We start from the raw sequence: 14217 nt of genomic DNA, 5'->3' as shown, positions 1-14217 counted from the left end.
AAGGAAGCCCAGATAAAAGAGTAACGGCAGATCACTCACTACAGATTCATCACCAGCATGGGAGGAAACTGCATTAATGGTGGAGTAGCAGCATATTTATGTGTATGAAGGATAGTTCATCTCAAACTCTAATATATAAAAGCACTATTTACAAATAAAGACATATTATCATTAACCACTATCAGCGTAGGTCCCTTATTTTCTTATCTAGCTTATTCATTCATTCATTCAATAAATATTTATGAAGGGCTCACATGTGCCAAAGTTCATAAGTGAAAGGTTAATTCTTTTTATTTAGAGAGGGTGTGTCATATGACATAACCTTTAGCAAATCATAAAACCAACCAAAACCCTAGTAAACCATCTGAACTACGAGTGACTATGTGACTTGGGTATGTCAATATATGGGGAGCAACTACATTGGTATAGAAGCAATCTACACAAGGTAGTTGACTTCCTGGTAATAGATACGGCCAACTAAAATCAGCCAGGGTGAAAAGGAAAGAGGGCTGGGTATGGGAATGTAGAGAAACTAACATTCCGGAGACTCTGGAGGGAAAACCATTAAAGACGATTTAGATCGATGATGGAAAGGGGACCACTTTTTCTCTTTAAATCAAACCAAGATTTTGCCATCTTAGTGATGGAGGAAGGCGGGAATTCCTTAGTGGTGCAGTGGTTAAAGAATCCTCCTGCCAATGCAGGGGACTCGGTTTCGATCCCTGGTCTGGGAAGATTCCACATGCTGCAGAGCAATTAAGCCTGTGCACCACAACTGCTGAGCCTGCACTCTAGAGCCCACGAGCCACAACTACTGAGCCTGCGTGCTGCAACTACTGAAGCCCACTTGTTCTAGGGCCCGTGCTCCACAACAAGAGAAGCCACCGCAGCAAGATGCCCATGCACCGCAACAAAGAGTAGCCCCTGCTCGCCGCAACTAGAGAAAGCCCACGTGCAGCAACAAAGACCAAATGCAGCCAAAAATAAATAAAAAGAAAATGAAAAAAAAGAAAAGCTGGCTAATTAAAAAAAAAAAAAAAAATGGAGGGAGGAGCTTCTGGGAAAGAGCAGCTTAACCAAATCAGGGATTCACCTTTCCCTGGGGACTCTGTCTCTGGAAACCAGTGCCTCTTCTGCTGTCTTAGGGAGACTTTTCTCCTCCTATAGGACTTTGGTTCAGATGTGGACATCTTATGCATTAGGTCCCATAGCATGATTGAGACAAGGCTACTATATTTCCACATGACATTTCTATTCAAGGGCAGCTTCTCTCAACCTCTCCCTCCATCTACAGTAATGAACACGGTTCCTCTCCTGTAACTCAATCCACTGCATGTGAAGGAGGCACCTAGCCCTCCTCGTGTCACTTGGTGGGATTTGAGACTTGGAGAATCAGTGCAAGAAAATGCTAATGCTCTAGCTACTGCTGTTGCTGTAATAAAGTTCTTTGTCTCTGACCCAGGAGTCTCATATCTCATGTCAACATCCCTGATCATAGGTTAACTTGTTAGTTTGCAAGTAGAGTAAAATCTCAGACCTCTTGCAGTTCTTGACAGTTTTGTTGACACAGATGGGATGCCAACTGAGACACGGCTTTCTGGAACAGGAAGGATGAGGGCCTCCAGGGCTAACAAATGGGATTTGAGGAAAGTCCATGGGAATCAGTAGGTAACATATTTGACTGCATTTTTTTTTTTAACTAATGCCTATTTCCAACCAGCTTTTAGTTTATTTAGTCGTTTCTTTTTCTTAAAAAACCTTTTAAATTATTTATTTATTTGGCTGCACTGGGTCTTAGTTGCAGTATGCGGGCTCTTAGTTGCAGCCTGTGGGATCTAGTTCCCTGACCAGGGATCGAACCCAGGCCCCTTGCATTGGGAGCGTGGAGTCTTAACAGCTGGACCACCAGGGCAGTCCCCTAGCTTTTTCTGTTCTAGATTCTTGAGTGGAATTCAGAGTTAGTCACTGTCAATATTTTTAAATAATGAAAGCACTGACTATAGCAGTTTTTCCTCCAAATTGAAAGAGCAGCATCTGCTCACTGGTAATGGCCATGGAAGTCCCTGCAACTGGCCCAACAGGGAGGATGGAAGGAAAATGGCTGGACCAGCTAGAGGCTGCCTGAATGTAGGGGTCTCCCTACATTCTGCTGGCTCATGGGGAAGCATCATAAACCTCCAGAAAAGTTCAAGGGATTCAAGACAAAAGGGACCATTACTTGGTTTACTGGATTTAGCTGGGGACTCTGGAAGCGTTTGTGTGCAATGGATGGGCAATGCCAGAGGTGTGGTGAGTAGGTAGGTGGGCCTGAAAGTACGATGTGGGTGGGGCAGGTGAGGGTTGCATCTTCCAGAATGAGATTGAGCATGGAAGTTGCAGTAGGGTCTAGTTGAGGAGAATGCAGAGCAGACACAACATGAGACCAGAAACTGTGGTGGGACCACAGATCATCAGCACCTGGCACATCAGGATGATGCCCCTGACCAGGTACTTTCACCCGTCCTGCAGCAGAGCCAAGGTGCCAGAACAGCAGACAGACCTCTGGGAAACTCAGGTCCCTCCTGGGGAAGAGGGAAGAAGAGCGAGGAGGACAATCTTTAATATTCAACTGCCTGAGTTTAAATCTTGAATTGACTCTAATTTAAACAAAAAATGACACACGTACTGTGTTGAAATGGGGCTGAAGAGCTAATTTAGGTTCCATTACAGAAAAGGAGATAAAGTTACATGTTTAAACACCTGAGGTTTAAGTTTTGACCTGCTGTATGAACACGTTCTGAATCCCCATTGCCTGTTTGAGGACAATCTTTTGTTCCCTTTCTTTCTGGAAATCTCTATCTACTCGCTGCTCTGTGTTAGTCATGCTTCTGTGACTCATTGCTCTGCTCAACAAAAAAAATCCTTTCCTTGACCTGTCATGCCCTTAAGCTACATCTGCATTTCTTATCTTTCTTACCTAAGTTTCCTGTAAACATTTTCACTGTCTTTACTTATTCAATTCCCGTTCATTTCTTAAAGCCACTCTTATTTGGCTTCGATCGCCACTATTCTACTGCCATGGAGCTTATAAAGTTCACAAAAATTAATTGCTTCCTTTCAGGTAGCCCCCACTCCCCGTTCTCCCATCTCTCTGTGATATTTATCAATGTTGACCAAGCTCTCACTTTCCTTTTTCCCTTATAAAATTCTTTTTAATTCTACTTTATCTTAAGTTAAAATTTTCCTGGTTCTAACTTTCTTCAGGTCTGGTTAATTTATTCCAGACACTGAAGCTCCCTTTACGGGTTTACTTATTCAAGTCACACATTAGACTGAATCGTGTCTGTTTATTTTCAAAAGGTAAAGAAACAAATTACTGTGGCGAAATCTAGTTGGTGACCCAGGTACACGGCCACCAAACTAACGAGCTGGCGTCTGGAACTCTTTCTGTGCAGAGTGGGAAAGCACTAACTCACCCCAGCGATTTGTGCTATCTGGCAGACACAATCTGATTTATGTCGCACACATTTGCATAAATTAGTCTCACTTTCCTTATTCCTGTTTAACTCTCTCAAAAGGAAGACCTCCCAGCCTTTGGGAAGATGGGAGCCAGAAGGCTGAGCTGTGGTGACCATCTGACATTGCGGAATGTTGGCCTGTAATTAGCCATCATAATGACTGCAGGGGGATGAACTGAGCTATTGACACAGAGAAGGCTAGACCCTTGTTTGCTCCTCAGAGAGAACATATTTTGGGGTTTTCACTCATTTTTGCAGGGATAGCACATATTTGGGGATGCTGAAAGCTTAATCAACTGTAGACCTCTGCTCTCTGATTTGGAAAGGGCATTATATTTAGTATTGTTTGTTTGCTTTTTGTTTTTTTGTTTTGTTTTGTTTTGTTTTTGCGGTACGCGGGCCTCTCACTGTTGTGGCCTCTCCCGTTGCGGAGCACGGGCTCCGGAAGCACAGGCTCAACGGCCATGGCCCACGGGCCCAGCCACTCCGCGGCATGTGGGATCTTCCCGGACCGGGGCACAAACCCGTGCCCCCTGCATCCCTGGGCGCACTCTCAACCACTGCGCCACCAGGGAAACCCTGCTTTTGTTTTTAACTACAGTTTATATTCAAATAGAAACAAAGGTATATGCTCTCTGAAATGACTTCAGATGATGTTTTCTTGAAATATTGCTGTTGAAATATGAGGATGCCACATAGAAATGTGGCTTATCAAATGCAAGCACACGGGGTTAGGGGACCAAACCCCTGCAAAGTGTATTTCCTTGGTGGACTCAAATACTTCTTTCTGTCCATCTCGGAGTATTTTTAAATGAGACATTCTTCCCACGCCCTTTTGTGGTTCCTGCAAATCCCCAAATCAACTCAAGTTGTAGTGTTTTCCTTTTGATAAGTGAAAGACAAAGAACCTGTTGAAGAACTCTACTGAGAGAAAGATCTCATTTGTAGAGGATTCGATAGGAGCTCAGACCTGTTCTCTCTTAGTTACTACTTCCTCTGTCTCTTTTGGTTTGGTTTTGTTATAAGAAGTAGCTGGTGGGACTCCCCTGGCAGCCCAATAATTAAGATTTTGCCTTCTAATGCAGACGGTGTGGGTTCAATTCCTGGTCAGGGAGCTAGGATCCCACATGCCCTGGGGCCAAAAAACCAAAACATAAAACAGAAGCAATATTGTAATAAATTCAATAAAGACTTTAAAAATGGTCCACATCAAAAAAAATAAAAGCCAAAAAAAAGAAAACCCCAAAAAACAAAAAAAAGAAATAGCTGGTGATTAGTATCCGTTAGTTATCACCATGGAACAAACCACACAAAATCTCATTGACCTTGAACAAGAAGTATTCATCATTGCTCTTGACTTTATGGGACAACTGAGCAGTTCTGTGGATCTGCACTGGGCTGCCCCATAATCTGTATTCGGTGGGTAGGGTGGCAGGGGCTGGATTAGCTAGAATGGCTTCATGGGATTAGCCCGTGTGGCTGTTGGCTGCCTGTGAGCTGGGGCAATGAGGTGATGGAACCGCTTGATCCCCATGATCAGGCAGGCTAGGCTAGGCTTGTTCTCACTGTGGCTGGACGGGATTTCAAGAATGAGAGCAGGGACTTTCCTGGTGGCACAGTGGTTAAGAATCCACCTGCCAATGCAGGGGAGATGGGTTCGAGCCCTGGTCCGGGAAGATCCCACATGCCATGGAGCCACTAAGCCCGTGTGCCACAACTACTGAGCCTGTGCTCTAGAGCCCACGAGCCACAACTACTGAGCCCGCGTGCCACAACTACTGAAGCCCGTGTGCTCTAGGGCCCATGCTCCGCAACAAGAGAAGCCACCGCAATGAGAAGCATGCGCACCACAACGAAGAGGAGCCCCTGCTCACCGCAACTCGAGAGAGCCCGCGTGCAGCAATGAAGACCCAACTCAGCCAATAATAAATAAATAAATAAATAAATAAAATTTATTTTTAAAAAAAGAACGAGAGCAGAGGGACTTCCCTGGTGGTCCAGGGGTAAGACTCTGCGCTCCCAATGCAGTGGGCCCGGGTTCAATCCCTGGATGGGAAACTAGATACCACATGTTGCAACTAAAAGACCCTGCATGCTGCAACTAAGACCCAGCACAGCCAAAATATAAATAAATAAATAAATAAATATGAAAAAAAAAAGAATGAGAGCAGAAATGAGGCTCAGAACTGGCCTAACACCATCTTTACCTTATTCTATTGATCAAATCCAATCAGCAGGCCAGCCCAGACTCAGGGATGGAACAAGAGCCTCCACTTTTCGATGGGAGAAGCCACCGAATGACATTGCCAAAGGAGCTGAGGTGGATATACAGAAGGGAGAAGAAATTAAGGAAAATTTTGCAATCCATGTACTACAGGGATATATCTTATAGATTATTATTTTTAAACACTTTGCTAACAAACTTACCCAAGCACTTACACCAAAGAATATGTTGAGATAAGGAGATAAAGAATCTGGTAATGTGACCAAGACAAAATCTTCCCAGTGTTCCAGAATATTGCATGACTCTGACTTCAGATTAAACCAAAGGGTCTTCCTGGAAGGAAGTGAACATCACAGTGAGCTTTTTGAAAGTAAGTATTGATGAAAGTTCCTTTACTTTAAATAGCTTCTCCTTTATGCAGATTAAACTTCAGTGGTTTTTCACATCAACATGGCCTGTGACCTGGGATGTAATCTAGAGGTTATCTAGTCTAATGTTTTTCAAACCTGCTCAGTTCTGTGGACCGTGGGGTTTGCATGGAGGTGTCCCAGAGGCCCCCTCCTGTTGGGAGGAGGCACAGGACAAACAGAAAGGATAGAGTTGGCATGTGAAGCCCTTGAGTGGGTCTAGGTCTGAGCTCTAGGCCTTCCACATGAATCTTCCTATTTTGTATATTGGGCTTTGATATACAATTTCATTAAAGGTAGGAGTTTCCACAGCTTTTTAAAAGGTTGGAACTCAACAAAAAACCTGACAACCCAATTAAAATACGGGCAAAGGACTTGAATAGACGTTTCTCCAAAGAAAATATACAAATAGCCAATATGCACGTGAACAGACGTTCAACATCATTAATCATTAGGGAAATGCAAACCAAAACCAGAATGAGATACCATTTCACACCCATTAGGATGGCTGTTAAAAAAAAAAGAAAAAAAGAAAGAAAAAACCCAGAAAATAACCACTATGGGCAAGGACGGGCAGAAACTGGTACCCAGTGTACTGTTGGTGAGAATGTAAAATGGTGCAGCCACTATGGAAAACAGTATGGAGGTTCCTCAAAAGATTAAAAATAAAATTACTATAAGATCCAGCATTTCCACTCCTGGAATATAACCAAAACAGTTGAAAGGAAGAACTTGAAGAAATATTTGTATACTCAGGCTCATAACAGCATCATTCACAATAGCTAAGAGGTGGAAGCAACCCAAAGCCTCCATCGACAGATGACTAGAGAAACAAAATATGGTCTATTCATACAATGGAATATTATACAGCCTTAAAAAGGAATGAAATTCTGACACATGCTACAACATGGATGAACCTGAAGACATTATGCTGAGTGAAATAAGCCAGTCACAAAGAAACAAATACTGCACGGTCCTACTTATATGAGGTACTTAGAGTAGTCAGATTTATAGAGATGGAAAGTAGAATGGTGGTTGCCAGGGGTTGCAAGGGGTGGGGGAGGAATGGGAGGTTAATGTTTAATGCGTACAAAGTTTTAGTTTGGGGAGATGAGACAGTTCTGGAGATGGATAGCAGTGATGGTTGCACAACAATGTGAATATACTTAGTACCACTGAACTACACACTTGAAATGGTTAAAATGGTAAATTTTATGTTACATATACTTTACCATAATTTGTTTTAAAAAGGTTGGAAAGCCTCTGATCAAATCTAACCCCTCATTTTATATTTGCAAAATACTTTGCTTTTTTCACCCACCAAAACAACTTGAAGATCTTTACACATCAGTCCTGCAGGTCTGCCCAGAACTGTTTGAACCACTGCTCGCTATTCTGCAACATAGATGCACCACAAGTTATTTAACCGGTTCCCCGATGACAGGCAGTGAGGTTCAGTCTTTTGCCATCCTATCTATCTTTTTACTCCTGCCACCCCTTCTGAACTGTGAGCACCTTCCAGGGGCGCAGATTGCATCTCATTTGTTGTTGTCTCTCTAGAACCCTACACAGTGCTCCAACCTTGATAGTTTTATTGATTAAAGAAATGAATGAATGTAGGCAATATACAGTCCAGCTAATATAGATTCTGGTCTGGATTCACTATGAATGGACTCTCTGACCTTGGGCAAGTCCCATCACCTTTCCAGGCTTCAGTTTCCCTACTGGTATGAGTACGTGAAAGGAGAGGTGCTTCCAGCTCTGAAACGCCATGATCCCAGTATTAGATTGACTCAGGATCTGACCCGATTTTCAGCCTCAGGAACAGAGGAGGCAGGGAAGAGTCCTTCTCCTGCTGTTGGGTAGAGCCTCCCCTTTCCTGGGCCACCACTGACAGTTCAGCCTGTTCAAAGCCTGACCATTTTCACCTGGGAGCAGACACATCTGGCATCAATGCTTTTGGCTCTACAGTGAGATGAAAATCCTTCTGTAAGGGGCATTTGACTGGGTTAGAGACTGACAGAGCAGTTTCACACGGTTAACTGCTATTTGCATAAAATGTCCCCACAATGCAGGGCACTGTGCCTTTTCTGCAAAGAAAAAAACCGGCACTAACAAAAGGCCTCACAATGTTGGGAAAATGGATGTTAACATTTCTGCCTGACTGATAATCTCTGATGTTACCCTTGGGAAGCCCCAGCTTTCAGAATGATTTATTTGTCAGGGTTTAGAGGTTTTTACTCCTATAATGGGCAGCAGAGGGAAGCTCAGTGCTTGAAGCAAACTGAGGAAGGGTTTATATGTTTTCTGGGGATTTTATTTGTTTTTGATTTCCAAAGTGAAATTTCCATTTCGAACAAAGAAGGAACAAAAAGGGACAAAGAACCAGTCGGCTGGTTTTGTTTGGTTTGTTTTTCTTTACATGACATTTTCCTTTTTTCAGTGCCAAACTCTGAAACTGAATGTTTGGCCCTCGGGGGTGAAGCAGAGGGTGAGTTTTTTCTGACTTTTCCCGGGATATCTTGGGTTTTATATTTCTTTGGTGTACAGAAGCCTTGTAGAGACATTATAAGAGAATTCACGGGAAGAGATCATGCCAAGGGGCCAGAGCAAAACCTGCTTTGTAGCACACGGCAGGCGTCGTGAGTGGGAGGGATGCCAAAAGGCCAGAACCCCAGGGCTCCTTTCCAAGGGAGAACACAGGACACTGTCTATGTCCGTCCTCTGCTTTCCCTTCACTCTTGCATTTGACAATCATCTAACCTTGGTTAAGGTCCTGTGTGCTTCTCTATAATGTCCATGTGTAAAATAGCTTTCTTTCCACTTGCTTCCCCAAAATGCCCCATTATTTTGAGAAAAATACCAAAGTTAACACGTGGAATTTGAATCCAGCATTCAAATCAATACCTTTAGAAATAATGTCAACTTGAGGTCTATCCTGGGTTCTTGGCATTGTAAATGAAAAATGTTGCTGCCATATCTGTACGAAAAGGATGTTGCAGCCATCAAGCAAGCACAATACAGCCGCCCGGACAGCGGGATGGAAACAGGATGCCCACCATCAAGCCATCAGCCACTGCAGCGCTCCCGCACCCAAAGGTGCACCCTGAGGAGACTCAGGATGAGAAAATACAGGATACTGGCTCCAGGTAGCTGAGGTGCATATCAAAGGAATGATTTCAGTGAGCCCAGACTCTTGCATCTTCCCATATAGAAAAGGGCTAAATTCCTTGACTTGAGATGTCTGGTTTTCTTTAATGAACAGTAACCTTTTGATGTTCTGACTACCTGGTTTTTGTCACTAAAACTCCTAGATATCCTGCTCCTCCCTACCTCTTCGGAGCATTCCCTCAGAGCCATCTGTGATGCTGTGTCCTGGGCTTGAGTCCTCAGTTTTGTCTGCCAAATAAAACATAATTCTCAACTTTTAGGTTGTGCATTTTTTTTTTCAGTGAATAGTATGGAGTCCTAGGTGTGTAGATGAAGGTCCACTTAACTATTCAACAGATACGTATTTACGGCCAGCACTGAAATAGGTGCTCTGGGGTAGAACACATGGTTTCTTCGCTCACTGGATTAACAACGTGAGAGAAATAAGAAACATTAACAGATATCACAGATATAAGAGATATCACAAGGCTGCTTTTGATTAAGTACCAAGGGAGTGGAAGAAGTAGTAATGGATGCTAAGTGTGATGTCTAAGAAAATCTGAACTGAGGGGAATCAAAACTTCATGGTTATGTCTGTAGAGCATCCTTACCTCTATAATCTCAAAAAGGTGATGTCACCTGGTAGACAGCTCAGAGTTTGGATATTAGTAACTCCACCAATAACACTCCCCGACCTTGAACTTGTCTCGCACATGAAAGGTTTTCACTCCAGTAGGAAAGGAAAATGACTAAGATGACCTCCATCAGAGGGATGTAACGTGTAATTCATTAATTAAAGGAAAATTCTTCAGGGAGCCTTACACATCCCTCGTGATAGCAATTGCTGCAGCCTCCCTTCTGATTTACCATGGAACAGTATTTGGGGACAAGGCTTTGGCATAGAAAATAAGATTAGAATCGCTCTTGCAAGACATGTAATTACAGGGGGCTTTAAATTGACAGTGGCTGACAAGATTTCTACCTGCACGTTAGAAAATCAATGGCAAACACACTTTTCAACATCAGGCAGTTGTGATGGCTGCCCCTTAATTGACAGCCAGGGAGAAACGTGCAACTACCTGTGGTTTACCTAATATTGGCCTCTATATTTCTTTACAGGCTAATAACATGGTTTCCAATCTCCCTCTGCCTTTCCTCAGTCAACTCTCTGTAGAGGAGATTAAATTTAATTTTCTTCATTATCACTCCATCCTGACGGGGAATTCAAATGCATCACTTTGAGATCTAAAAAAAAGTCTCAACTCAAGAGTAGATAAATGAAAGAAGACATAAAATATGGTTCATAAAACTGTTCCCCTGTAATAGTTAAGTCCCTCTGCTAATTAGAGAGAATGTGCTTTTATAGTTTCTTCCGACATACTTTAAAAAGAATTAGAAAGACTTGTACTCAGAAAACTATAGAACACTGATGAAAGAAATCAAAGATGACATAAACTGATGGAGAAATATACCAAGTTCTTGGATAGGAAGAATCAATATTGTGAAAATGACCATAGTGTCCAAAGCAATCTACAGATTCAGTGCAATCCCTATCAAACTACCAATGGCATTCTTCACAGAATTAGAACAAAAAATCTTACAATTCACATGGAAACACAAAAGACCCCGAATATCCACAGCAATCTTGAGAAAGAAAAATGGAGCTGGAGGAATCAGGCTTCACGACTTCAAACTGTACCAAAAAGCTACAGTAATCAAGACAGTATGGTACTGGCACAAAAACAGAAATAGAGATCAATGGTACAGGATAGAATACTCAGAGATAAACCCACACACATATGGGCACCTAATTTACGACAAAGGAGGCAAGAACATACAATGGAGAAAAGACAGCCTCTTCAATAAGTGATGCTGGGAAAACTGGACAGCTACATGTAAAAGAATGAAATTAGAACATTAACACCATACCCCAAAATAAACTCCAAATGGATTAAAGACTTAAATGTAAGACCAGATACTATAAAACTTTTAGAGGGAAACATAGGAAAAACACTCTTTGACATAAACCACAGCAAGATCTTTTTTGATCCACCTCCTAGAGTAACAGAAATAAAAACAAAAATAAACAAATGGGACTTAATTAAACTTAAAAGCTTTTGCACAGCAAATGAAACCGTAAACAAGACAAAAAGACAACCCTCAGAATGGGAGAAAATATTTGCAAATGAAACAACAGACAAAGGATTAATCTACAAAATATACAAATAGCTCATGGAGCTCAATATCAAAGAAACAAACAATCCAGTTAAAAAATGGGCAGAAGACCTAAACAGACATTTCACCAAGGAAGACATACAGATGGCCAAGAGACACATGAAACGATGCTCAACATCACTAATTATTAGAGAAATGCAAATCAAAACTACCATGAGGTATCACCTCACACTGGTCAAAATGGCCATCCTCAAAAAATCTACAACAATAAATGGTGGAGAGGGTGTGGAGAAACAGAACCCTCTTGCACTGTTGGTGGGAATGTAAATTGATAGAGCCACTCTGGAGAACAGTATGGAGGTTCCTTAAAAAACTAAAAATAGAACTACCATATGACCCAGCCATCCCATTACTGAGCATATACCCTGAGAAAACCATAATTCAAAAAGAGATATGTACCACAATGTTCACTGTAGCACTATTTACAATAGCCAGGACATGGAACCGATATAAATGTCCATCAACAGATGAATGGATAAAGAAGATGTGGCAGATATTTACAATGGAATATTACTCAGCCATAAAAAGAAACAAAATTGAGTTATTTGTAGTGAGGTGGATGGACCTAGAGTCTGTCATACAGAGTGAAGTAAGTCAGAAAGAGAAAAACAAATACCGTATGCTAAGGCATATATATGGAATCTAAAAAAAAAAAAAAAGTGGTACTGATGAACCTAGATGCAGGGCAGGAATAAAGAGGCAGACATAGAGAATGGACTTGATGACATGAGGTGGGAGGGTGAAGCTGGGGCGAAGTGAGAGTAGCATCGACATATATACACTACTGACTGTAAAATAGCTAGCTAGTGGGAAGCAGCAGCATAGCACAGGGAGATCAGCTTGGTGCTTTGCGATGACCTAGAGGGGTGGGATAGGGAGGGTGGGAGGGAGGCTCAAGATGGAGGGGATATGGGGGCATGTGTGTGCATATGGCTGATTCGCTTTGTTGTGCCACAGAAACTAAACGGTATAGTGAAACAATTATACTCCAATAAAGATGTAAAGAAAAATTAATAGCAGGGTTCAGTCATGTGTGTGTGTCTATGTGTGTGTGTTTACTGAGGTGGGAGGGGGGAATTCCTAAATAAAAACAAGAATTTACAATTGGCCTTACAATTTTTTACAAGTGTTTTCTAGTCGCCCAGTTGGTTTGTAGAATAAAACTCATGACGCTAGTTTGTTTTTTGGTTGGACACTATGAAATCACCATTTTGTGGGGCAAAAACTACTGAATATTGGCAATTTCATAAGTGTCAACCTAATAAGTCAGCTAAAAGCCTGGTGACTGCGTGTGCAGTGTGATTTCAGGAGTTCTACAAAGGACCTATAACCTTAAAATTAGATCAAGCTTCCTGTTTCATGAGTAAATAAGTTAATAACCATATAATAATAAGTAGTAAACAATACACATCATAATTTGAAATAAAGTACAAATGAACAACATCAGAGTCTTTCCTTTGAGCTAAAAGAGACCAGCAAGCAGCAGAACCCACGTGCCTAAAAGGGGGCATGGAAGGGAGGGGGCTGTCCTCTAAGGAGTCTCTGTAACAACGTTACCAACCTTCTGGGGCTACCCTTTCTGGAAGGTCATTTTTCCAGCTTGAGTCAGTGTATTGGCTGAGGAGGGGTGTTCTCAGGTCCATGCAGATCCACTGGATCCTCACTAATCTCTGCTGTGGGGAGGCTGGATTATTCCTCATCCAAACTCATGGCCACTAAGGTATGACTGGTCCTGCTGTATGGCCTTTTGGGTTGAGATTGAGAGACTGAACATACAAAGGGACAATGACCAGGCTGTAGGTAAAACTAGGCTCTGACCCACCAACTGCAGCAACTGCCCAGGAAATCACCTCCTTACCTACCATAACGAGCCCAGGAAGCCAGCCTGCTATAAGTGAGATGTACAGAAGGTCAGACGGCTCTCTCTAGTGACAATCCAGGAACACAAACAATAACTTCCATAATAATCAGCCCCAAATGGACAGAACTTGGGTGATAACTGACAGCTTCCCTGTCTCTGCTTCCAACGTAGGACCAACCAGAGAAAGCCAAACATCCACCGTTAGCCAATCACACGGATGCCCTACTAGTTAGCCTGCCGACAGCTTCCTCACGCCAGCAGCCTCCAACCAGGGCACACCTGAAGCTTTCCCTGTTTTCCATTAAAAAACTTCCCCATTCCTCTGCCTTAATGTGCCAAAACACAGAGTGGGTGTACCACTCAAGGTTCATGGTTGCAAATGAGAGAAACCAACTCTGGTCCACTTAAGCAGAAGGGGAATTGACTACATGCATTCATTCATGTGGGAGTGACCTTACCCAGAAAACAGGTGAATGTTGTTTTTGGCAGAGCAAACAAAAACTTAGATAATACAGTGGTCTGTAGTCCTCCAAAGGCCCATTGTATTTAAACAGATATACTGAATATTATCTATGGTAGTAACATTTCATGGTCAAAGGTGTGGGAGGGGGGTGGGGGCAGGGAGATGATCAGGAAACAAGTCTAAAAAGGCACCGTAGAGGTGCAGTGGGGGGTTGGGAGGTGAAAAGTTTATAAGAGGGAAGCAGGCAACTCTTAGAAGCTATGTGTCTACACACAGGCCAGATCCCCAGGTCATAGGAGAGGACAGCTGGCAGCCAGAAGGTCAGCAAAGCCAAACTACAGAAAGAGACTGGTTAAGATGGGCCATTATTGCCGCTGGTC

At 42.6% G+C, this 14217-nt stretch overlaps 1 long non-coding RNA gene across 1 annotated transcript; it reads right to left on the bottom strand.

Annotated features, from left to right (window-relative positions):
• Positions 1-2476: 2476 nt before the first annotated feature.
• Positions 2477-6057, bottom strand: LOC113628980 (uncharacterized). The gene is made up of 3 exons (XR_003436310.1): positions 5925-6057; positions 5705-5812; positions 2477-2561 (listed from the first exon to the last, which is right to left on the bottom strand). It is a non-coding gene; the product is annotated as an uncharacterized LOC113628980 (long non-coding RNA).
• Between the last annotated feature and the right edge of the window lie 8160 nt (positions 6058-14217).

The sequence above is a fragment of the Aethalodelphis obliquidens genome, unplaced genomic scaffold, assembly GCF_003676395.1.
Source record: "Aethalodelphis obliquidens isolate GAN/ISIS:26980383/991018 unplaced genomic scaffold, ASM367639v1 scaffold25, whole genome shotgun sequence".
NCBI classification, from domain to species: domain Eukaryota; kingdom Metazoa; phylum Chordata; class Mammalia; order Artiodactyla; family Delphinidae; genus Aethalodelphis; species Aethalodelphis obliquidens.
The sequence above is the reverse complement of the archived record's forward strand: the minus strand, read 5'-3'. Positions and strand labels throughout refer to the sequence as shown.